The following is a 25,508-nucleotide window of genomic DNA, read 5'->3' as shown; positions in this document are numbered from 1 at the left end:
TGATTCTGAATAGGAGCGTACATGCCTGTATGCATGTGTGTGTGTACATTAAAGAGATAAAAAAATTACCAATGATTGCAAAATATGGTCAACAAATAATGGAGAAAAAATACAATGGCCATTTGTCATGAATATAAGCTACTGCTGAAAAGTGTTCATCATATTTCTGCCTTCCCTAAGCCTAATACAAATGTGGAGAAAGTGGCATGACCCATTGAGCTGACATTAAAAGCTTTAAATTGAATTACATTGGCAGAAACCTTCAAAAATTGTCTTGGAGGAGAAAAAAATTCATGACAGAGCATAGCAGATGTATGAAATTAAGAGCGTTTAGGAAACATTATCTTTGCTCTATGATGGGAAATGTTTCTAATTGCACTCACAGGGTGCATTTAAGATGTGTTTTTATTTAAGAAATGTTTTTTATGATCTGTAACGGATTTTCTGCAGAAATATATGGGCAAAAGAATAAAATGCATATTAAGATACGTGTTTTTTGCAACAATCAACTCCTCTATTTTCATTGTTCAATGAAACAAACTGTAAAGGCAAAATTATTGAATCTATAAGAGTAGGATGAAAAGAAGGACTCTCATTGGACAACAAGGAACCTGTACCATACTGATGGATGCAATACTCCAGTGCTCATGGGTGGTCTTATATCTCATATCACAATTGGACTATGAGGGTTTCCCACTACATATGCACCTTACTATATGTTGAATGTTACTGCTGATCTTTTCCTGGCTACTTAATACTAATTAAATCTAGTAATTCAGATGCAACAGGAAATACTGTATGTGGATTTCAGCATTATTAATAATGTCTGTGCTGCGAGGCTTTCCCAGCCAGAATTCAACGTTCAAAATCCTCTTCACACAGTGAAAACTATATAAAAATGCAATGGAATTTCTTTTCTTGCATATTGCAGAATCTCAATTAGTTCCTGCTGTGTCATAGACTCCCATAGATTTAATATATATTGAATCAAATTTAAATATGAGCTATCTTCTAAAATTACACTTTCTTTTTGTCTTTACCAAGAGGCTCATAACTGGAGTTTTCCTAATGAATAAATACAATGTTCAAGGTTTTTTTACTGATTTAAATGAGAGTTGTCAGTTCAAGGCCAAATAGGACTGTCCAATCAATGCTGTAGACTTACAGCATGGAGTCTAATCTGGTTTCTTTACACTGCATACTTTACCTGATTTCCATTATGATGGGACTTCTCTGCTTTTTTCCACACAAAGGGAAAAGTTCATACTTACAGATGCACATAATAACCCAAACATTACAAGGAATCTGTCCAAAGTGGAATATAGATGGAGCAATTAATTCCCTTGTCTCTAGAGGGGATTAAAAGTGATGAATTTATTCTACTTGGACATTCTGCATTTCCAGAATGTTTACTATTTCAAACCATAATCTCTGAGACTTGCACAGGCCATGTTTCTAACACTCCTTCTCTCATTGGCTTCTGTGGAAGACAGCACACTTAGATATATTTCTGGTCAGAGCTGATACATTTGGGTCTAAGCTGCTATGCATCTCACCCAGACAGATATCTTTTTTTCTCATTTGACAGGTCTTTTCAAGCACAGCTTTTATATTCTATGTCAAATTTCTTTACTCTGTCTCAAAATGTACAGAATCAGAGAATCATGGAATCATTTAGGTTGGAAAAGTCCTGTAAGATCATCAAGTTCAACCATTACCCCAGCACTGCCAAGTCCACTGCTAACTTATGTCCCTAAACAGCACATCTACATGTCTTCTAAATGCCTCCAGGGATGGTGACTCAACCACTGCCCTGCCCAAGCCTGTCCCAATGCTTGACAACCCTTACAGTGAAGAATTATTTCCTCATACCCAAACCTCCCCTGATACAACTTGAGGCCATTTCCTCTTGTCTTATTTATTGTTACTTGGGTGAAGAGACTGACCCCCACCTCGTTACAGTCTCCTCTCAGGTAGTTGTACAGAGTGATAAGGTCTCCCCTGAGCCTCCTCTTCTCCAGTCCAAACAACCCCACTTCCCTCAGCCGCTCCTCATAAGATGTGCTTCAGAACCTTCACCAGTTTTGTTGCTCTTCTTAGACGTGCTCTATCACCTCAGTCAATATAGTCAACTATTTGAGAGGTCATCTGTTTGTACACAGAACTGGATGTTTGCACGTGGGACTAAGGCTGCAAGGGTACTGGAATTTGATATAATTTATTGAAATTGCTTTTGGGGAACAGGATACTGGCACTTTCTACTTGCATATCACTCTGCATGTTGAAAATGTTCTGTGAACATGCCTCTGTTGTCTGCCGTTGCTGTGCAGCATCCCTGCCTTAGAAGTGGAAAAAATCTAGACCACAGTGATATTCTGACGACCTCATAGATTTACTCCATACCCCAGATCATGAATCAGGAGTTAAAGCTATAAAAGCCATGTCAATTCATTTAAACTAAATATACAAACCCACTTTGCATCTGCCAGCCTTAGATGGAAATAGAATAAAATATTTCTTTGTTGTATGTACAAGAAAATAAAACGTTTACTAATATCAGAACTCGTTCAGCCTGTTAATAGTGAAAACTGACAAGATCTGGATGATTATCTCTGACATAAATTTGAGCAGGGAAAGGATTTGTTGCAATGGAAACTCATGCTAATGGAATAAAAATGACCCAAGTTGTCTGACGGATGTCAGACTCAGTGGAGTTCAGGATGACTTAGAAACATTCAGTCTGCATCAGAGAAAACAAATTGACTGAATGAAATAACCTCTCATTTGGTTATATATTGTTTTGTCACCAGCAGTAAAACTGAATAAATAAAAGAATACAAAAACACTTTCTCAAATTTCTCCAAATGAAATCATCCCACTACATGAGCATGTTTCAGGTTCATGGCTTATGCTCAGAAAGGGGAAAAATATCAGTAAAAGAAGTTATATGAATTAACTCAGGATTACGATTATTCTATTGCAGTCACAATAAAGTTTGTGTTTTCATTTCTTTCCTGGAGAGTGTCCACCGGTAAAAAGAATATGCAATGGGTAAATAACCCACCAAATACTGTATATGTAAAAGACAAGGAAGACAAACATTCTTCGGAGTGCAAAATTCATTTCAAACACAGTAATGGAGAGGAACTGGTAAATAAATACTTAGAAAACCGAGACCACAAATTAAACAGAGAAAAGGTTGCTAGCTAGGAACAGAGATCTGATTGCTAATTGTATCAAACAACACATAGCTGTCAGGAAAAACTGAGGAAGAGTGCAAGTCACGGGCCAGAAAAAATCATCCTGGAGTATTGCAAATGGCCCAGAGGCTGTAGGTTGGGGAACATGGGATTAGTTTAGGACTTAATGGCTTTGTGAAGGCTACATGTGCAGTTAATGCATTAGACCCACGAGATCCAGGCCCAGATTTTCCTTTTATTAATACTTGCCCACGAATTGCTTTGTATTTAAAATGATTTAAGAGCATAGTTTTTCAAAATGAATACTAATTTCAAAATTAAAAACGAAAAAGACAGGACCGATTATTTTCAATGAATTAGTTTTATCTTTGAATCAGGGAAATTAGGTAACCTGCTGGAAAACATAATTATGTAGTATAGTTATATATATTATATATACATTAGGGCAAACATTCATTTTGCCCCGATAAAGCATGAATGAATCAGTGTGCCAGCATGCAGCAAATGAAATCCTTCTCATTCTTTGAAAAAAAATCCCTTTCAAAGTTGTTATTTCAATAAGCCATTAATTTCTGGGTTAGCCCATGTGTTGAAGTGCCAAAAGCCACATTGAAAAGGACTATATATTTCATTCAAAACAAGTAAAATTAGCAAAAAAATAAAAGAACCTTACCCTTAGCCTGAAGAAATCTTTATAGCACTCATTTGGAATTCCTGTAGTTAAAAGATAATTCATTAATGGTTTTTATCCAATGTTGTATTTTAGAAGATAATAGACAAAAATACTGAATACATTTCTATCATGCACTTCAGTGTCTTCAGAAAACTCACTGGACATAAGAAGAATCCTTCTAAGACTTTTATTCATACCAAACCTTATGGTGTGCATTTAGTGCTAGAAATGAACACAGAGATTGAAGAGATTCTCTGGTCCCCTGCAAGTGTCATTAGCCTTGTTATGTTGCTGGAAACTGAGGCACAAAACAAGGGGCTATGTGGGAGCAATAAAAGGCTATGTGGGGGCAATAAGAGAGCCACAGTTTCAAGAGCAAAGCCATCTCACTCCCAGCATGTATAACTGAAGCCTACTTATCCCTCAGATTCAGCTGGATTCTCCCTTGCCATGCAGTCTTGATCCCTTCTGGAGCAAGCAGCAAGGACCTCAGATTTCTGGAGAAGAGTCTCACACCATGAGAAAAGAGATACTGTGTTTTTCTTCAGCATGCAAACAAGCACCAGCCACTGAACCTAATAGTTCAGTGAATTATGAACCATCTATTTTTCTCAGTATTTTTGTATTACTGACATGTAGAGAGAGTTTTTTTAACTGTTTCCCCAGATTACACACACACGTTTGACGCTGGTGTGAAGGTAGTGCAGTACGGTACTTATTATGTCTCCCTTTAAAACATAAAGTACTCACCTCCCGCACCCCCATCGCTCCTGGGGAGCTGGCAGCAAATGGAACCAAAAAATGTCAGGGTTCATTAAGCACACAAGCATTCTGGTAAAATCAAAGATCACCCTGGAACCCCCTTGAACATATTATAGTTACCATTAAAATCATCATCATAGTATTTGAGGTTAGTAAAACATATTGCTTAGGCTATAAAACATTCTAAACTAGTATCCCAAATGTCTTGCCTCAAGCAAGCACTTAAATTAAAGTTTCAGACAGCTGGCACTGGAATCAAAATAACAGTTTTACACAAAGAGACTGGATAAACATGATTATTGTTTTCATAATTTATTTTGTCAATGTGCAGTATTGTGCTTTGATCCATCCATTGTACTTGGGCATGATTTCTTTCACTTTTCAACAGGTAACTCTATTTCACGGTGGGGTTTTGTTTTCCAGAAAGCAATCCTAATTGATCTGCTGCTCTTGAATAATCTAATCCTTAATTAGTTGAGTCTGAACACTGAGAAAGGCAGCATTGTGTGCTTTCATCAATTTCCATAATCTGGAATTTTTGTTTACTTGCCTCATAAAATCTTTGGGTTTTCAAGGAGAGGCGAACGTAACAATATCACTATGCAGAGGGTGGAAAAAGGGACAGTTTTCTGGATCTTTGGTACAGAATAACTGCAGCAGCTACAAAGCCTTCTTAATTACGACTAAACCCATTTCCTATTTACCTTGAGTAACAGCTTTAAGAAGATGTTAGTCCTGCATTTATTCCAGTTCAGCTGCTCCCTGCCTCTGGTGCTGTGAAGACGATCTGCTCACCTTTAAGTATCTCTTTAGTCCAGAACCTCGCAAACTAGAGGCATGTTGAAACATATAAAGAGCCAGAAATCTACTGCAGCAATCTCTTAAGCAAACACACATTTTCAGAGGCAAATCCCAGTTGATTTTACATTTAATGCCTTCTTCCAAAGCCAAAATGTGGCTTCTTCAACAAATCTCAGAAAGATTTCTTCACTGTTTTGCACTGGTGTTTAACCAACAGAAGATCTTCCCCAGAATGCAAACCTTCATCCAGTGTTGACACACACAATTAGAAAAGAAGAACCAGGGTTAAAAGAAGATCCTGCTTTGCAGGCACAGGAAGGTGTTTGGACACTGATGGAGAGTGAAACAGCACTCCCACAGTTCATGTTTTCTTTTCTTTTGTAGTCATTTCTTATAGAAGCATTTTTAAATGTTAAAAACCATCTGATTTTAGTAAACACTTTTCTTGCAGGCCCCTTTGAATATTGTCAGTACAGATCTTTCACTTAAATCGGAAATTTAACTATAACATCAACAGGAACTGGGCTTTCCTGCCTCAGTTTACACAAATGCAAGTTGCAGATATATAAATATGTTTCATTTGTACAGCATTCATCTGTTTCAAAGGGATGTTATAGAGCCTGTCAAGACTTACAAATGACTTTGAGTCATTTTGTCGAAAGCATTTCATGGGCAAAACGCAGCTCTCTCACAAATATAAATTAGGAATTACCCTCACTGAATTTAGTGGGATCACTATAAATTTATTGCACATATGGGACTGAGAGCAAAACTCGTCTCTGTTTAAGCAAGCTAATTGCACGGGTTTTGCTAGCATGAAAAAGATTTATCAAGCCAACGCAGACCAAACAGGTGCTGTTCAAGACTGCCCTTTGCTTTCCACACCTGCAGTAAAATGACCTTTTTTTTCTCTGATGGGAAGTCCACATGGATATATGACCACCAGGACACCAAAAAGTATAACCAAACTTTCTGCTCCGGAAGGCAACACATTAGCCATCACCTATTGCCTTAAACAGACCTTGACTGGACTGTGGTCTCCAGAGGTCAGTGTGTTAAGACATTGCATCAGTGCACAGAAAATTTTGGACACAGATCAATGGAAGAATGAGATGTTGAAAAATCTAAGAAAATTGCCTATAGTGACATTCAGCCCTTTCCTTTCCTTCCTTGGACATGTCTCTGTTGCTTTTAATTAAGCTCTCAGATTCATAGCTTGGAGAACTTTAATAACTGCAGAAAGTGCTTGCAAGGCAAATTTTTCACTTCTAAGAAAGATCCTTGGAATAAACGTTACCTTCTAATTTATAGGTAAACTTAACCTGATTTTACCTTTACTGTAATATATTGCATGGCCATTTGTGAGCAACACACTGATGACATAAAAGATTTCAACTTTTAATAAATGGTGAAAATGTTGGATCGTGCACCTCCACCACACTGTAAGCATAGTGCCTGCTGATGGATTAATCTAATTAACAAAGGTGAAGGTTTATAATTGGGGTTAACTAGAATTTAACTGGTCATTGTTCATACCCCCCATTGCATTGTCCCCTAAGTAACTCACTCTGGTAGCCCTCCATGGTCCCTCGACCCCAGTATCAAACTCGGGGATCAACCAGCTTCAAGGAAAAGTAGATACAATCATATTTCCAAGACTGCAATAACAGCAGAACTTAATGGTGTGATATTTTTATACTGTTTGGGAAAAGGACCCTATTTTTTCTTACTCATAAGCCCAGAGTATTTTTAAATAGTTCAAGTCCCTGTAGTACTTCACAGTTTGCAGTGCAGTTTAAAAAGTAATACATCTTTTCTTAGATGTACCCCAGATTCTGCCTTTTAATAGACATGATAATGAGATTCTGTGTCTTCATTTCCCAGTGTGCAGAAGGCTCAAATAAATCTTTGATTGTTCACAACCCTGGAGAAGGCTCCCAAGCCCAGGAATGTAATGATGTTTCTCTAAACAATCATTGCTAATGAAATTTAAGTGTATTTAAAATATATAGATGCACATGTGTATATATATTAGTACTATCAGAATTGGGTTTTATTCATTTTGCTTCGTAAATTTTGAATCTGATTGCAGTAAAAGTAACTCTCAAGAGATTCATTTCTAGGAGAAGGAAGGTCCTGAGTTATTTCTCTGACCTGCAAGACACACATTGAGCTTCTGATTTTGAGTGAACTCCCTCTAATAAGGAAATCAAGGATGCTTAAAAGAGCCATTCAGCGACTTCTTCATAAGATTAGGGACCATGTCCCCAGACCACTGCTGAAAGCATCATGCAGCTGACTGCAGTCAAACTGTTATAACAACTTTGAAAGAACAGGGTGTCCAAATAACTCAAAGAACATTAAAGGGCAAATCAGAGGGGGCACAGGGATGGGTAATAAAGGGTTAAGAAGGGGGTGCTTCAGAATGAAAACAGTGAGGTTTCTATCAGTTTTCATTACCTGAGCATTAGTTTAACCTTCTTTTGATAATGAGACTAGATCAGAAAATGCTTCCATACCACCATCCTTTTTAAAGTTTACATCTAAAATGCCCCTTAGGCTGATACCTTTCTCTGTGTCCATGCTACTAGTCATCGCTATGTGCAGAGCTCCTTGCACCCATAGCTGATGAGACTGCTAATGGGAATTCTTGCACAGCAAAAGCATGGAGAAGCCAAAACAATCATCAGCCTTACAGACAAGAGACCTAAGACAATAAGGAGATATGGCACTCAAACCTAAGCTGTAGCAGCTAGGATTGGCTTGGTGGCTCATTATAAAATCCAAACTTGGCAAGGTTCAGTGAAATGTTACTCAATATCAGTCAAATGCACAAAGAAACCTGGGCTTGGCTATACGTGCTCTGGGCACCTCTAAACCTCTTTGTCAAAAGAAATGAAATACTGTGGTTTCCTTTGGCTACCGTCAGACTTATGGGTAACTGCATTCCAAGATAAAACCCATAGGGAGCCTTGTTATAGGAAGTTAAACAGCCATCAGCATTCACCTGTTGAGTCGTCGTTCTGCATACTTTGATGCAGATTGCTGAATAGCATTATCGATGTTCAGCAAAGACACATAACATACTTGTCCTCAGGAAAAAAATGCTAATGACTTACACCTTCTGTAGCTGTTAAATTGGTTTTAAAGGTAACCCAGCCTGAATGGCATCACTTTATTTCAGGACTCAAATGTGTTGACAAAACTCCTAGCTTATTTCCATTCCTTTTATATTCATATGTATCCCAGCCATTTTAAGGAAACAAATGATCGTGCCCATTCCTAATTTTTACCAAAACCTGGCACTCTTCAGAAATTCTGCAGGAAAAGCATTTTGATTGTAATGTTCCTCCTGACATAAAGAAGCCTGGTAGGGCTTTGGATATCACTGACTTCTAAAGGTTGTATCAGAGAGGTTTACATAAGATAGCAACTTGCAAAGCCATAGTGAAGATAGAAATCTCATTCCTAGGCATGAGAACCCCTTGAGTATGAAGGGTGGGAGAAAAAAGGGATAAGAGAGCTGCCACAGCCTTCTCTCCCCCTGAGATCATTCCCTGATCTGAAAAGAACTCCCTCTGCCCCACAGATTTTATATGATTGCATCAATATTTTCTCATTAATAATTTTCTCTTTCTAAGAAAAACATTAAATATTTCTGCCTGACTGCAGGACGTAGAGCTGAGCTGCTGGTGCTTGGTTCTCATGTGAAAAATAGAGAACTAGACTCTTCGTGGTGGCAAGTGAGCATTACCCCACTGCCTGCATTACACTTCACCTATGAGGAGGTTGTGTTTGGCCCACAGAGCAATCTTTCAGATAATTTTAGCATAAATCGTGTCTCCTACTTAAGCAGTGGCAGACATCACAGGAGAAACTGCTAACTTCTAAAGCCAAGATTCAACAGGATCAAGTGAGTGTTGATTTTATAACAAAACTTGATAAAGAAAATTGGAGTTACCTATTAACTGGAACATTTAATGATGACACAATGATGCATGCCTATATCTTGGAGGAGGTTTCTCTCAATTCTCAATTTCTTTCTTCTGCATATGGCCTGAAAGTAAATCAGAGAAAGGCAATCAAAAAGAGAAGGGAAGTAAAAACAGAAGAAGAAAAACCCAAACCAAACACAGAAAGAATGCCCCCAAAGCCAGTTGATTCTTGGAGTGGTGCTGGATAATCAAAAAAGCTGTGGCTGACTATTGTTTACAAAGGCAATATGGCCTGAGAGGTTTTGAGCTCTGGTAAGCCAAGACCTGGTCCTATCTGGCAAACGGCTGCAGCCACTTTATAATTAACAGCATATTCCAGCCTCGGTTCAGTTTCTATAGATGGAAAGGTGTTTCCCAAGGAAATCAGAGTAGGGATAGAATAAGGAAAGAGGGAAAAGAAGAAAAGGGGGAGGCAGGGGGAAGGTGAGTTCAGGAGGGCAATGAGGCGGGGGTTAACAACGCTGCTTAAGATCAAGGGCTGAAGTGCTGAGATGCTGCCAGACTTGAAAACTTTAATTTACTGTCACTGTTAGCCCCCTTTGAGGTTTATGGTGGTATTTATACACACAGCATCAATCACATGAAACAAGGAGGGGATTTATAGTTTGTTTTAAAGACTGTAAATGCAATGTAATGCAAATAGCATGCCTCATGGGCATTTACATTTAATGGGAAAATTACAGATGCAAAAGATTGGTAGAACAAATTTTAAATTGACTTTATTACATCTAGTGCTTTTCAGAGAATACTATTAAAAAAAAAAACAACATGAGGAGATATGGTAATGGAGTTCTACACTGTAGCTTGACAGCTTAAATTCCACTTAACTGACTTTGCTTGCATCTTTCTGTTTACATTACTTCTTCCAATAAGTTTGGCTGGCAAAATCTCTGGATCATAAACTGATTAGAAGCTTTGATTCTGTTTTGTTTCCTTTTTGGGGTTGGAATATGTAATGTGTAAAGCTGATTGTATCTCGATAACTGTTTTTAACTAAGGTTCATCATCAGAATTGCTTAATCTAGGCACAGTCAGGAATAGCTCTTCAAATCTATTACCGCCTTAATATGTGACTATACATGCATCCTCCTTAATTTGTATAATCTTCCTGTATCTCCCCTATATCTCTATAGATACAAGAGAAAAAGATGGCTGCAATACCTTGGTCACTGGTGGAGTGCACATTCAGAACTAATCACAGCTATTTGCAGAAAGCCCATTCTCTCTCAAAATAGCTCTATTTCCCAGTATTCCCCTGTGGCTCCGAACACTTCTTCTGGAATGAGGATTGTTTGCTGTTGGGGTTAGAGGTTGTTATCATCAGTTGTTGACTTATGGTAGATCCATCTGAAAGGTGTTGGTGGGCCTCAAACTCACCTTCAGCAGACCAGATGAAGCCCTGGTTCAAACAGGTGCAAACTCTACTTGCTTCAGGGAAGCTGTACCCAATTACACAAGGGCTGATTTGTTTTTAACACCCTATAATGATTGCTGTATTACCCTCCTATTCAGGCCTCAAATGAGGAAAGAATTTTAGGTGTTTTTTAAGCCCATTCCTATTAAGTGAAGTACACATGTTAGGTTTTAGTCTGTTTTAAAGCTGCAGCCTCTCTACGTGCAGAGACCTGCATTTATCTGTCAGGAGTCTTTCACCCTTCGTTTCTCCAGATTTCCAAATCTTTACTATCACCTAACATACCATCCTTAAAAACCTTTTCCAGCCCTGCTCATCATACTGTATTTTAACCAGCGCATAAGCAAATGAGGACTTGACCTTCGAAGAACATAAAGCACCTATGTGGTCAAAGATTACTAAAGCTTAGCTTATTAGGATTGTGTCTTTCCAAAATTTCAAGCAGAACCTCCCTGAAATGCCACCCTCTTTGTTTCTATTCATCACTATACATACACATACATCCTTGAGATATCCTTTAAACTTTTTATCACCAAAAAGCAATGATTATTGAAGAGGATGATTTGCCATTCTTTAGCAATTCAGCTAATTCAACCAAGCTCAGTGGGATAGTTATGATTTTCAGATACCCCTCCAGAACTTTCTTCTGTGTCCCTATTTTCAGCTTCTGTAGGTCTCCCCTTCATCTAAATAGTGATACCTTAAAGTAGACTAATACCAAACTATGTGGCATCTCAGTGCATTTACTAGTGAGGAATTGAGTCAGATTCATGTTTATTCTTTGTCCAGTTCTGAAAGATATATTCTCCAGGTGTTGTCACCCATAACAAATACAGAATGACAGAGAGCAGTCTATATTAACATTTGAGCTTATACAAACATGCACTGTTTAAGCAATTCACCTGAGATTGAGTGCCTTGCTGTTGTGACTTTTGTTTAAGGCTGTAATCCCATGTGATGACATTCTGCTGTGCAGAAGTAGTACATTAGCACCATGCTTGGCAATGTCATGATGATGAGGAAACCATAGACTCCGGAAGCAAGAGCAGAAGGGAAACAAACTTTCACACTCAGGAACCATTAATGAAGTAAACACACTTGAATGTTGACAGGTAACTCACAAAGCCACCTACCAGATTATGTTCCAAATTGAAGCAACCCTCACAAACAATGCAAGCTTATCCGTAAGCAGAATTTAGAATCATTTTAAAGTTAGATTATCCTGTGATAGCCATGAAAAAACGCCTGAGCAGACACAATGGCTTCAAAACAGAGATGGAAAAGGCTTCTTTCCTTCTTGTGTGGAAGGCTGTGCTTCCGTTTTATATCTGTTTCTGATGATCCATAAAGAAACTAAATTTACTGCAAGGGTGCACATCATAATGCAGAATCCTAATCCTACAACACTGCTGAATGTCATTACCTTACCTTTAGGCACTATAAGTATCACTGTTTTCAATAAACTGCTCACAAATTTTTACCATAACTGGAAGAATTTGGAGTGCTGAAGCTAATATTATGGTACTTGTGAACATACACAGACTTATGTCCCTGTGACGGTAGGTAAATCCATGGATTCATGTGTGATCAGTTGTCAGAGTCTCACAAAACGAGTGAATTGTTTGTTGCTGTGAAAGGCTATCTAGACAAACGTGCACAAATCACAATATTTGGATCAATTTCACAACCCCCAAATGACAGGTTTCTGCAGAATTTACTGAAAGGGCAAATAAAATTTCCCTCCACCCCCAAACCATCTTTCAATGAGAGCTGAGACGTTGCTTCTGGAGCTCAGAAAATTACACTGGCAAGATGCGCACAGGATGGAAAACATAACTAAATATTAGACCCTTAAGTTTCAAGTAGTTTTGTCTTTCTTGGTAAACATTTTCCACATCTCCAAATACAAACACTATTCAAAGTTTAGCCCCAGCTTCTGAAAGAGACCGGTTACACTGCAGCACTCGAGGACTGTCATGTGAATTTAAAGACAAATACTGTCCAGATAGCACATACCAGATGCCAGTTACTATGTGGTAGGATATTCCCTCACCTTCTGTTTTTGTTTTATGAAAGATTGTGTTCTTTTAAAATGGCAGGTTCCCTCCATTCCTTCTTCTGTGCTCACAGTGAGACGTGTCATCTGATACTAATTTGTACTTGCTTTGTGTTTTGACTTAATTTGATTAATAACTATATCCTTTAATGGCAGTGTGACTTAACAATATGCTATTATGTTGGTGCACTGCACTTCGGCACCTAGGAGCAATTCATCTGCATCACAGCTACATTTTGAAACTAATTCAAAGAGGCATTATTCTGTACCTCTTTTACCACAGGGTAGAGGTCTGCTCTTCTACTGGAATTGCCAGTTTAGAGCTGCAGGCCAAATCTGTGTTGAATTTATCCAAAGACTTCTTAGCAGTCACATTCCAGCCTGAATATCTATAGAATTCTTTTACCCCTTTTCTCACCCACATATTATTGATTGTCCTTTGTGCCTTTTAAAGTTCCCTTACACATTCATATTTTAGGTATTTTAAAGAGTTTAGTAGTACAATACTTCAGGCAATGACAAAAATGAAAGGAGAAAGAGAGAAGCTAGCAAGAAAGAATTTATCACAGCCCAAATTACAAGTATAACTGAACTTTATGGTGTCTTAAGAGATAACACATGTTTTCTGTTGTATGGGGTGAAACTAGTAAATAAGGTTTAACATGTCTTCAGGGAGGCAGGGAAAACCAGTGTATTCCCAGCAGCTCCAGCTAAACTCAGGAGAAGCTGTAATTGCACAAAACCAAATGTGGATTATCAACATCAACACCAGAGAAGCACCTCAAAAAGAGAGAAAAGAGAGAAAGCCAAAACTTACCCTGCAGGAGTGGTAGGTTTTTCTGCTCATGTTATTGAAAAGCTTCATTCCTTAATGAGAAGGGAGAGGGAATAAAGGAGAGGTTTCTTCAAAGATTTCAGGTCTAAAAGAATGGGACTACTCAAAGCATGGCAGAGAAACCAGCATTTGGGAAAAAGAAGAGCAAGTGTTGGATAGAAAAGGGATGTATCAGAGCTGAATTTCCCTATTGCTTACCTGGAGTCAGTAAGTGCTGTTCAGGATTCTTGCTTCTGTAAAAGAACGATTTAAAGTAACATGGTCCCACAAAGCAAACCTATCTGAGCATTGAGGCAATGAAAGGATCAAACATTTACAAATAAATAAATACATTTTAATAATAGCCCTTACAGTGGAAATAATGACAGTAAAGTTTATACACGATGGTTTCCTTTGTATTAGACCAATGTTTGCCACATGCCAAAACATAAACCAGATTGCATAATATGTAGGTTTTTCAAAATTTCCTCAGATTAGTTTTTTATTAATGCCTGTCAACAGCAAATGATAGGCATGTGTTGCATTAACAGCCACTACAAGCCATGCCAGTACTGACTTCTCTGCAATTCTAAAGCCTGAAGGAAGCTTAAAAGCCCATTGACTGAAGAGGAACCAAGCTCATTTGCATTACATTTCTGAGGTTTTTACCTTCTATTAGTTGCTTTGTATATTTTCACTAATAATAGTCAATAATTACAGGGATATTAAGAATCATCTGGAATAAACAGATATGATTTTCTTCTCCAAGGTGTTCCAGCCATCTCTGGTTATTTTTAAACCTCCTGACTTAGATAATTTTGGGAAATTATTTTCTTTTTATTTCTCTGTGTGAATAGTTGAAAAGAGCTCTCTGTCTCCATACCTCCACCCTCTACCCCTCCTGTTCGTGATAATCTGTAAAATAAGTTCATATTAAAGCAAAGTAGTAGAAAGAAATTAGATTCCATATCAGTAACTGGTATGAGTTAGACATGTGTTGTCCGGTTTAGAGTCTACATAAACACATAATTTATAGATTGGAAAAAGACTCAAAGCTGTTAATGTTTCAATTTCTTGAACATCAAGAAATAAACATGATTTATGGACCCTTAAAAGAAAATCAAGACTAAAAGTTTTTAGATGTGAAATTACTTGTAAAACACAAGTGTCTAACTGGTGAAACGAAAGAGTTTAAAATTGTTTTTTCTATTAGGTAACATTCCCAGCATAAAACACAAATGCTGTAAAATTCTGCAAAATTCCCACATTAAAAATGGACATTCTATGGTCGTAATTGTTTTTTTCACATCATCAGATAACTACTTAAGTCTCTAAAATTTAAAATCTATCAGACCAAAACGAATTAATCTAAAAAGACCCCACTAGTAGGAATATCTGGGGTTAGAAGAACATCCCAAACATTGATAACATGGTATTCAGGGAATTTATTAGTTAGGTCTACAGCTGTTGGCCTGCTATTCAGCTGAGCTGTATATTGCTCATATACATTTCATGGCAGGAGCATTTGATTTTGATGAGTGGAAAGTCCATGAGAGTTTGGCCCAGACTGCACAAATGTAAAACAGAACTCCTCTGTGTTGGGCTGCATATTTCTGAATTCAGCTTAATTAATCTTGCTGACACAAATCCAAGGTTTTGGTGAATGTCCGTCAACCTCAGAGGAATTTTATCCAAGGACATGAACAGAATTAAGACTAACAGATAGGGGTCAGCTTTAGGAAAGACCCGTTATCTGTGCATGTGCCACTCTTCATCAGGCAGAATATATTTAATAAAAGAACGATTTTATTTTTTTTTTCCCATTCTGGTCAAACTGAAATCAAAGTCAATATTCTGATTGGCTTCAGCAGGGGTAGGAGTTGGGTTTCTGTGATTTTAAATTTTTAGGGTTATTTTCTTTAAATGCTTTCTCTGCCTCCTTGACTCCCTTTTTTATTTCATGGATGTTGTTCATGTTACTGTGACTCTGGAGCCAGCCAGGCATTGCACCCCCCAGCTCTGCCCTTCTCAGTCATGAGATGCTTGGTACTCATTCAAGCACAGCTGCTATGGGCAAAGGTGGCAGACCTCGGACACATGTACTTCAAACATGGGTTAAGATACCAAGCGAATTGACTTAACATTTAGCATTCATCTTCCCCATCCCGTCCACACAGAGCACTCCTTTACAGGAAGACAGAAGGCAGCCCCTATAAACATTTATATTCATAGATAGACTCAGATAGATGGCACCACCTCCATCAACAAAAGAACAGTGTGCAGAAAAGCCAATTCTGTTGTTTGTTCAAGGCAAAATTCTTGAACCTACAATGGGCAATAATTGATGGGACAGGAAATTTCCAAAAAGGCCACTTTTGCCATTTTCACTTTATGTACAACGTCAGCCATTTTATTGTCATTGAGAAATTAATCTGCCCACCTAAGCGAGGCACCGTTTTGCAATCAAGGCCTTCACATTTTTTATTGTACTCCACAACCCACACAGCAGGGAGAGAACTTTCCAAAAGAAAACCTGACAGCTCACTCAGGAAAAGACTGAGTAAATAGATAGGACGTGCACATTGCCTGAAGGTCAGCAAACTCTGGCTCCTGAATTAACAGCAGACCCAAATTCCAGCCACAAAGCTCAGCTCTGACAGCTCCTCTCTGACTCCTACCCCAATTAAAATGACCAAGACTATTCACTTTCTGATCCCCATCCCTTCAGCTCTCCTAAAGTAAAAAGCATGGTCCCTTAATTCAAGTACAGACCCACCACCTGAGAGACATGCCTAGGCAGTGTGCTGGGCATGCATTTTACTCCAAAATGGGAACCATCCACAGGACTGACCCTATGGGAATCCAATTCTGCTTTTGGGATATTAGGATTCTCGTACAAAATATTAAGACCTTTGTGTTTGCAGGTGGTGTGTCAGCGGTCATTACTATGAGTGGAAAGCTGTTGGGCCATTATTAAGAAGTAGTGACCTGCATTTCAAACAAACCAAACTAATCAGTGGCTACGATTTTGCACCAGCTGCTTAATAATAGTTTGTCTAATAAAATATTCATATTATCATATATTTCCCATCTTAGAGGATGATCAGAATGTCACTTTAATATTTTCCCCCTACTAAAATAAAACTTTAATTAAGGCTAAAGATATATTGCCTACGGAAAGCTAAACTGTTTAAAATTATTAACTGCTTGAATACTTGTTGCTATACTACAAGCTGCCATAAAAGAAAAGAAATTAAGTACATGGGGGATTAACGCAATTTTGAAAGCTGCGTTCCCCTCCCTCCTCCTTTTAGATACGCCTAACTGAGCCATAACTATTTTTCTCCACTCAGCCAGACTCCAGCTTTGTGGCTTTTTTAATAACCTGGCTTTTCAAGCTTGTGCCCCCGAGAGCCTTTTCATTTCTGCCGCACTACCTACAAGCAAATTTCTTCCAGTTGCTCAACAGCCTAATGCCTCCCTTTCTTCGTTGTTGAAGCATTTCATTGCAGTTTCATTGACGGGGAGGTGTTCTGTTACAGTGGAATCAATAGCTCAGGGCTTCCCAGCACACCGATTAGCTTGTCAGTCAGAGCCTGGGGGAGGTAGTGTAAATCCCAGAATACCAGGGGCCACCAGTTTGAAAAGTAAGGAATGCAAGGAGCCCGCATGGGTTTTTCTACCACCTGTTGCTCTGCAACATGTGCAAAGTGTATTAACTTCTTTGCTGCTACATGCCTTAAAGGTCAACTGTGATAGAAGCTTTAAGCTTTTGGAATATTTTAATTCATTACAGGAATCAACTTTTACTGATTTGTGACAAAGAGTGCCTTACAAAAGGCATGTTTTTTCAGTGGTTGGGCTTTTTGTTGGGGTTTTTCGGTAGGTTTGAATTTGGCAACATGTTGGTTCCTCTTTCAGCTTGCTTTTTTTTCCCCCTTTTTTAAATCAGTACCTCATCTGCTTTTTTATTATGTAGGAATAGAAACCATTTTTTATAGCAAATGTGGTTCCTTCCTCTGCCCTCCCTTCCACCACAAAAATAGTATCCGTTTAGACAATCCAGACTGTCATGACGGAGATATTTCTTCTTTCACCAGTTTAGATTTGAGGAGGATGGAATTATGAAATATGAAGTTGGAAAACTTCTGTTGTGCATATGCTCCTGGTGCAGAACGCCTGAGTGATGGTGGCTGTGCTCCCATTGCATTGCCATCCTTGCGTAGAGCAGAGCAGCTCCAGCTCCTTCCAGCTTTTTTAGGGACCTCTGGTACTGATGAGGAAAAGTTAGAGAAGCTCAGATGTGCTCTTAACTGCACGTGCAATTGGCCATCAAGCCAAGGATGTTGTTCAGCTACCTCTCTCAGATGCTTCTGTTGGATAAAAGTGTGTCCTAATGGATAGGCACGGTAATACAGAGATATATTGTCCACACTCATGGTTTGAAATGGTGAGTGAGCAACACATCTCTGGATCAGCCTCTAGGTTATTAAATCTAAGAAGTGCTCAAGTTCTAAGAAAATATATGTAACTGAAACTCCTCCAAAGACAGCCATTAAAAACAGAGGCACAGGCCCTTTGAGCCAACCTAAGGAAACCTTATTACAGACATTTATTATCCAAAAAACCACGTCACATATGACCGCAAAAGGAAATTCTGTGCTTAGAGCAGAAAAGTCTGTGCTTTGGAAAGGTTTTGCTGTCACCACATTTGGGTTTGCTCACAAAACCTCTACAAACTCACCACAGACCACAAAGTAAACCTGCATGGTGCAAATTGTGCTTATTAACATAATTCCACAAAATTAACTCAATAGAGCCTTTTTTCATTATTATTAATTTTGTTTTAAAAGAATGGCGCTGGGATTTTCTAACTAATAGCATAAACAACAGCTGGAAGCTCTGGGTTATCCAAGTGGGTTCCAAAGTTTGCACTGAAAATATTAATCTTTTCAGTAGAGAATAATTTTAGACTCATGTCTTTCCACATGTGAGGAATAAAAAAGAGTTTACATTAAATTAAGGACCCTTAGTGAAATGCCCGCTGCTTTAGAGCGAAGAAGGAATCCAAGATAATTTTTCTAAGCTTTTTCCTTTCACTAGTGAACGTAAGCCTGCTTTAAATTTAAAATACAAATGTGCATCTTATACTTTCGAACGTGTTGCTCCAGATTTTCAGTTGCTCAAGCAACACACCAGGAGGATGCAACTGAACTTTTTGTGATAGTGCAGACCACCTATCTCTTATATCACCTGGTCATTAATAATCCTGAGAATGTCCATAACAAATCTCTCTTTTTTTCTCCTCTTCCCCTCCACCCACTGCTAGTAGTGCTGTTAATTCAGCAAAATTAGTAGACTTCTGTTGTCAGAACAAATCACTCCCACACTGTTATGAATGTGGTTACTCAGCGAGACTACACGTTCAGAATTTAGGGGTTGTTTTTCCTCCCTGTTTCCATCTTTCACTTCTTTTCCTGCCCCCTGTATGCACTGCAGTCGTGAACATCTGATACGGGTAAAATTGCACTGGGTGATTACTTAAATTCAACCTTTGACTGCAGAAAAATACTCCATGTCTTGACACTTCTTTCACCAAAACCCCTGCCTGGTGTTGAATCAAAGCACTTGCAATAAAAGCATGCTATCGTATATCATTTCGTCCATTTTAACCAGTAAGTGTAATTAATTATTACTTTACCTTGCACCTTACAGACAGTTACCTCAGGCATCTAAGAACAGGTCTGCTACTTGTAACCACTTGAAGCTTCTGTCATCAGAAGGGGATTACCCTATGTTGCTTATTACACATACACACATGCATATGTACACACACACACATGCACATTATAGTCCAAAAAGGAATGCAAGACCGCACAGCCACAAGCCATCAACGCCAGGCTCAGCCTGGAAAGCAGCAAAGCAGCACCCATCCAGCACAGCATGGCCTGAAGTTTGCAGTGACCAACAGATTTGCCCTGCAGCGATCATGTTTCAGTACAATTAAAGGTCTCTTGTTAGCTGTAGGCTAGAAAAGATGTAGCTATACATAGTGAGTATGTGTATATATATATATATATATATATATATATACACATGCACTTTCCTGCTGCTAATGCCCCAAGTTTAGTACAAGTGAATAGACCAGTAAACGCTTTCACAGACAGTTTGGGAAAACATAATTAAATTAGGGAAAATTAAAAGAGAAAGAAGTCATTCACAGGTAAAGCGGTATTACCTTTCAGAGATTGTTGTTTCAAATTATCACTATTTATAAAACTCAAGAATAAATTCATGGACAAAAGCTATAAAATACTCATGAGCTTTCTATAGATGTGGAAGTTTTGGCTAAACATGAACGTACACATGCAGAATATACACACCCAAGCAAAAACATAGTGACAAAGAGATATGAACATCACACGCATCCAGCTGAGAAACCTATTAGTTGGACCCACAGGCATGTATATTCTCTTATGGTAAATTGGAATAGACTCTAAGGGCACGATGTCCGAATGATTATGTGTTGTGGGCATCCAAACACTTTTTTAACACAAAATACTTCTGTACATCAAATTGTTTACCAAAAGGGTAATAAAATCCTGTTTCATGCCCATACTCTCTGTCCCTTCACCTACAGTTTTCTCCAGCTCTGTTCATACAGCACATGCACTGAAAAACCTGCCTCTGTTAACTGGTACTGCATAAGCTAGGTTATACATTTCATATCCAAATCAACACCTACAGCCATCATGACTTCATGTGCTTGGATTCTATCCTAACTGGCAGTAAAAGCTGTCATTAGGAGCAGGAAACAGTATGAAAGACCTTTCATGGCCTCTTTCAGCGTGCAATGTCATCTGTTACCATGGGTTGTATAGTACTGATGGCTATAAATGCCACTATGAATGATGCAATCTCATATGTGATGATGAACTTGAAAAAACCTTTGTTGAATTTGTGCTTAAGGTGCTTGTATTCCGGTTATTCATGAGCATCCAAAATGTTGATCATCAGCCGGGTGTTTCAGCAACCCCAGTGGCAATGCTACAAAACTCACACACAGCTCTTCCTGTAAAAGATGGCACAAATAAACTCACTTTATAGATTCCATGAGAGCAATTTGTCAGGATCTCAGCTGTGGCTCATTTCCCTAAATTTTGTTACCCTTCCTGGTAGAAAGGTTTAGAAATAAAATTTGCAGTTTTGTTTTCCTTTTCTTTAAATGATAGCGTTTCTCTGTGCAGATGTATCTATAAATACATTCTCGAATCCCAATTGCTCCTGTGTGTAAACTAGTTTATCTATAAGGAGTAAAGCAATTTATTTCCCAAATTGTAAGTGTGAGGCAAAGAATAGGGTGAACCCCAAAGTGAGAGATGTGGAAGGCTAGCCAGTGCTCTGCATGGTTCAAAAGGATGTTGTGGGCAAGTCCCCATCACTGACTGCCAATGGCTCTCCATCATGAGCAGCTGCAACCTTTCCTACCACAGCCATGGGCCACTTTTAGGAAAGCAGCTGCCAATCATGCTGTATTGTGTGGTGATTTTGTGCTGTGACAAAATATCCCCAGCATAGGCTGTGATGAACTCATCAAATGTACTTTTGGGGGTAAATTAATGGAACCTGAACCTCAGTCTCCAAAGGCAAAGAGGTCAAGTTTTAACCCACAAGAAACTAAACTTCTACAGTGTTGAATTTGCTTTGTTGAGAATCAGATTTTGCAACTCTGAGTGGTCAGTTGTCTTGTTGGCCCTCTTCAGGGCTGGTCTACCAGCACGGATGACCAGTTCCATGGTGAAGCAAAGTCACCTTGTGGTTGCAATCTGCATTATATCTCTGGGGCTTCTTTCTGGAGGAGAGAGTTGTAAATTGAGTTGCCAGTCCTGAAAAATTTCAAAGAAGTGCCAAAACAGTAACTAAGAACACTCAAAATGAGTCAGTATTCTCAGAAACGTAGACACAGCTAACAAAGCTTAACTCTGCTGCAGGGGACACAAAGAGCACTGAGCTAACAGAAACACTAAAGAAAGAACTCAGGCACTTTGTGCTACCTGAAATGCAACATCGTGAAGTTAAGGAAGATTACTATAGTCCATAAGGTCCACAGTCAAACCAGATTTTCATCACTGACTTTGGAACTCCCTGGTCCTATGAACTGTTAGCCAGAAGAAATTTCTTTATGAGAGAGTCTAATAATGTGATAAATATAGAACTTCATCATCTCATTTTACTTTGTGCATCATATGGGATATAAGTAGATAAGAAGCTTCACTAAAGCAATTTCTAAATATCCTTTATTTTCCTCTAACAGGAATCACTAACAGGGCGTAACAATTTGATAACATTAACTATACATACGATAGTAATGCACAGGTAATTTGTAATAGCAGATTTACTTGATTATGTGGGTATTTATAAGAAAGAAAATTGGAACATATGGAAAAGAAAACGTAAGAAAGAAATAAGGTGGGAAAATGAAATGTAAAGTGATAAGCTACATGAGACAGATGTACCATATTAATCAGTGTATGGAGAGGCAAGGGGACTACTGATGAAGGCAGCCATTCCTGTGACTCACGAGCCCAGGGTACATGGCTAGCCCATGGGAGGCTTTGCAGGCAAAAGGATCATACTGCACTAGTGGCACCCAGGACTTTCACCCATGCTGGTGACTTGGAAGATCTGGCCGTGATTTCAGTCCCTCTGAAGTCAAACGTGAAAGTCTCACATCTTCACACAACCTAAGCAAGCACATCTTTACCAGTTCCTATGTGCTAAATATAACAGCATAGTGCTTCATCTCTTTAAACTGTTAAGACACATCTTGGTTCTAATTCTCTAACCTTAGACATAAGCCATCCTTTTCACTTTTTAACCAAACAAGCAAAGATGCTCGCCTTCTTTCTTCTTTCTCTGTGTATGAAGTGATCACAAAAAGGTGAATTTCTTAAACAGCACTGAATATGCTTGCCCAGAAAGACAAGAGATTTCACTGTCAAAACCTGGGGCTATACAGAGAAAAATAATAAAAAGATTAGGGAAGAGTAGTTTTTCAGGTCTAGAACCAGAGCCTTGTAACAAGGATAGCCCCTTTTGTTCTCATCTCTTTTAACTTTCTTTTTCCCTCGTAACAGTTGCCCAGTGGTTATGAAGAGCTTCAGTCCTGCATTTCAACTAAGGGGCCCTTCTTTATTCTCTCAGAAGAGGGCTGTCTCAAGAGCACCATGCTAAAGTGCTAAGTTATCATCAGGCTGGGGCTTTCGTGCAACTGTTTGTGTGTGTGTGAAACAAGCTCTCAACATGTTAGTAAGAAGCCTTTAACCCAGATTACGCCACCTCTCTTTCTATAGTGTTCTTTTAGGGCAGAGTGTGAAAGGTCACCCTCTCAGGCTGGATAGCAGTACTCAACCAATTACAGTGCACCAGTGTTTCCACAAAAGAGAGTTTCAAGCCCACAGCTACAAAAGATTTTACGTGTCTGATTTTCAAAAACACAATTACAAAAGGAGGAGGCTTGCTTATGTCTATTTTTTTGTCCCTGAATGATTTTTTTGTTTAAATAAAAGAAAAAGAATCAATCCTGTTTCTCCAAAGAGGTCTGAAAAATGTGGCCAGCCCAGCACCTACGCTATTTAAAAAGCAAAACCTCTAATCCCTCAGGTTCAAGTAGGTGTGATTCAGGAGTCCTGTAGCTGCCAGAATAATAGTATGGGTTATCTGAGTATATGAGTAGGCTGGCATTATGAAAGCCATATTTATAGCAAGTGGTATAATGACTTTGAATTACACCTTGCATTTTCCTTGTATTCCTGACACGTTGAAAACTCTGTATTTCTTTTTCACAGATATCTTTTTCAGACCTAATTTACTAACTAACATTTCATCATTATCCTAAATGTAATTTCTTCACAAGTAGCATATCCATAGGGAGTTCACTGTAAATGCGGTTAGGGTGATCCTTCCCTGAGCATTAACCATCTTAGAAGTCCTAAGGCAGATAGTTCCCTATTTAATCTGGAGGCCCAGTGTCTTCCTTTACTCTGCGTAGCTAAAGGTCTTTCATTAGTTAGGGAAAAATATCTCAAATGCTTTTACATTGGGTGGCTGAGTATTCAGAAGACAGGATTTAGGCCATCAGCTCTTCCTAGTTAGTTTGCAGGGAATGCTCCATGCTTTCAGCCTAATTGTTAAATAACATCACAATGACTATTTTGAAGCTACCTAGGAGTGTTGAGTACCTGCTGCAATCAAATCAAATAGAGAACCTGGAAAATCTCAACCTGGTACATCCATTACAGTAGCACATCAGTGCCTGTGTTTAGAAATTTTTGTATTTTTCTCTAAGAGAGAGCTGTATTTTCAATTCCCTTTCTTCTGGACCCCTGGAAAAAAACCTATTAAAAGCCCAGAAACTGAGAGTCTTTTGTAGAGGAAGGTGACAACTGCAGGAATTGAATAAAACATGGTATCAGAATCAGCAGTAAAATATTCCTGGGATCACAAGCTGTAGACGAATTGTTACAATAGCATTTATTTGAAAAATTGGGACAGGAAGAGAAAGTTTTATTGTAGGTCATGTAGAAGACCTACAAAGTCACAGAAGAAAACCAAAGGCTGATGCAATTTATGTGAGGGCAGAAAACAAAGTCCATGGGATTCCTGGGAAGCTCCATGGATATAAGAGCTGCCCATGCTACAGACTCCTGTGGTGATTCTGGGGAAACTGGTTAAAATCCCTGTACCTCGTTGTATGTATCTGCAAAATGATTACTGATGTAATTCTCAAATGTGTTGTGAGATTTACTTGCCAAGTTTTGGGGATTCTTGAACTAGAAGAGCCAAGTGAAGTTTCACACCATCTCACAGAAGATATATGCAAGATTTTATATGAGCCTATCTACATGCGCCTATATGGATTCCCCAAAAGATAAAATAAAACATGCACATTTCCAGAAATTGCCCCATGTCTTTTTCTCCTCTTCCTCCATTCAATGAACTGTTAAAAGGCCAAGAAGAACTGTTGTGCAGATGATACGAAACTAAAGAACTTGTGGTAGGTGTTACACATTTTGGTACCATCTGTGCTATCTAATCCCAGCCAAAACAATCTCCTGTTCCTATGTAACTCTGAATCTCACTGGAAAAGGGGGGGGAGTAGTGTGACTGGCTCAAACCTTCCTGTGTAGGAGTATTATTATCAGTGTTTGCAAATTTTTTCCCTCTTTATAACTGCCATAACTCTTCTTTAAAACCCCTCATCTGGCTGCTGGCCTACTACAGAGACTGAGCTCTCTACAGGAAAATGGCTCGTGTTGGTTGGTTCACTTCTGGTGTGTTGGAGGGAATCTTCACCTAAGAGAAAGTCATCACCTGGCACAAAAAGATCTTGCTTCCTTTCCTTACTTTCTCACACCGCCTTGCTGTGTTCTTCACCACCCTGTGGGTCAGGAACACAGACAACATCCTGATGACACATTTTCTTAAGCACAATTTAAGACAAGTATTTCCTGGAAATCATTCTGGATTGAAACCACTTGTGGTAGATGTTTCCAGACATTGATGCCCCTGCAGCGTCTCATAAGACCTGAAATTAGTTTGGGGTTTGCTTGACTCTTTATTTTGGTTTTAGATTCAATCCATGCTCTCAGGGAGCTTGCTCTTCCCTAAAAGTTAATGGGAAAACCAGTTTATTCAAGGGGTTCACACATGTACACACATTAGTCATCTTATATGTGACATACACACAATGTTGTCATCGCTGTCAAACATAATAAAAGTGAGGCTAAAACA

At 38.7% G+C, this 25,508-nt stretch overlaps 1 long non-coding RNA gene across 2 annotated transcripts; it reads right to left on the bottom strand.

The window, feature by feature from the left end:
* Positions 1–5,058: 5,058 nt before the first annotated feature.
* LOC133265665 (uncharacterized) lies at positions 5,059–10,914 on the bottom strand. 2 transcript variants are annotated; one of them, XR_009742051.1, is made up of 4 exons: positions 10,809–10,914; positions 10,593–10,726; positions 9,398–9,493; positions 5,059–5,464 (listed from the first exon to the last, which is right to left on the bottom strand). It is a non-coding gene; the product is annotated as an uncharacterized LOC133265665 (long non-coding RNA). The 2 variants fall into 2 exon arrangements; XR_009742050.1 differs by lacking the exon at positions 10,809–10,914 and having other exon boundaries at positions 10,593–10,790.
* Between the last annotated feature and the right edge of the window lie 14,594 nt (positions 10,915–25,508).

The sequence above is a fragment of the Pezoporus flaviventris genome, unplaced genomic scaffold (assembly GCF_033815535.1).
Source record: "Pezoporus flaviventris isolate CSIRO_AGI_PZ_B2104156 unplaced genomic scaffold, CSIRO_AGI_Pfla_v1 ptg000006l, whole genome shotgun sequence".
NCBI classification, from domain to species: Eukaryota; Metazoa; Chordata; class Aves; order Psittaciformes; family Psittacidae; genus Pezoporus; species Pezoporus flaviventris.
The sequence above is the reverse complement of the archived record's forward strand: the minus strand, read 5'-3'. Positions and strand labels throughout refer to the sequence as shown.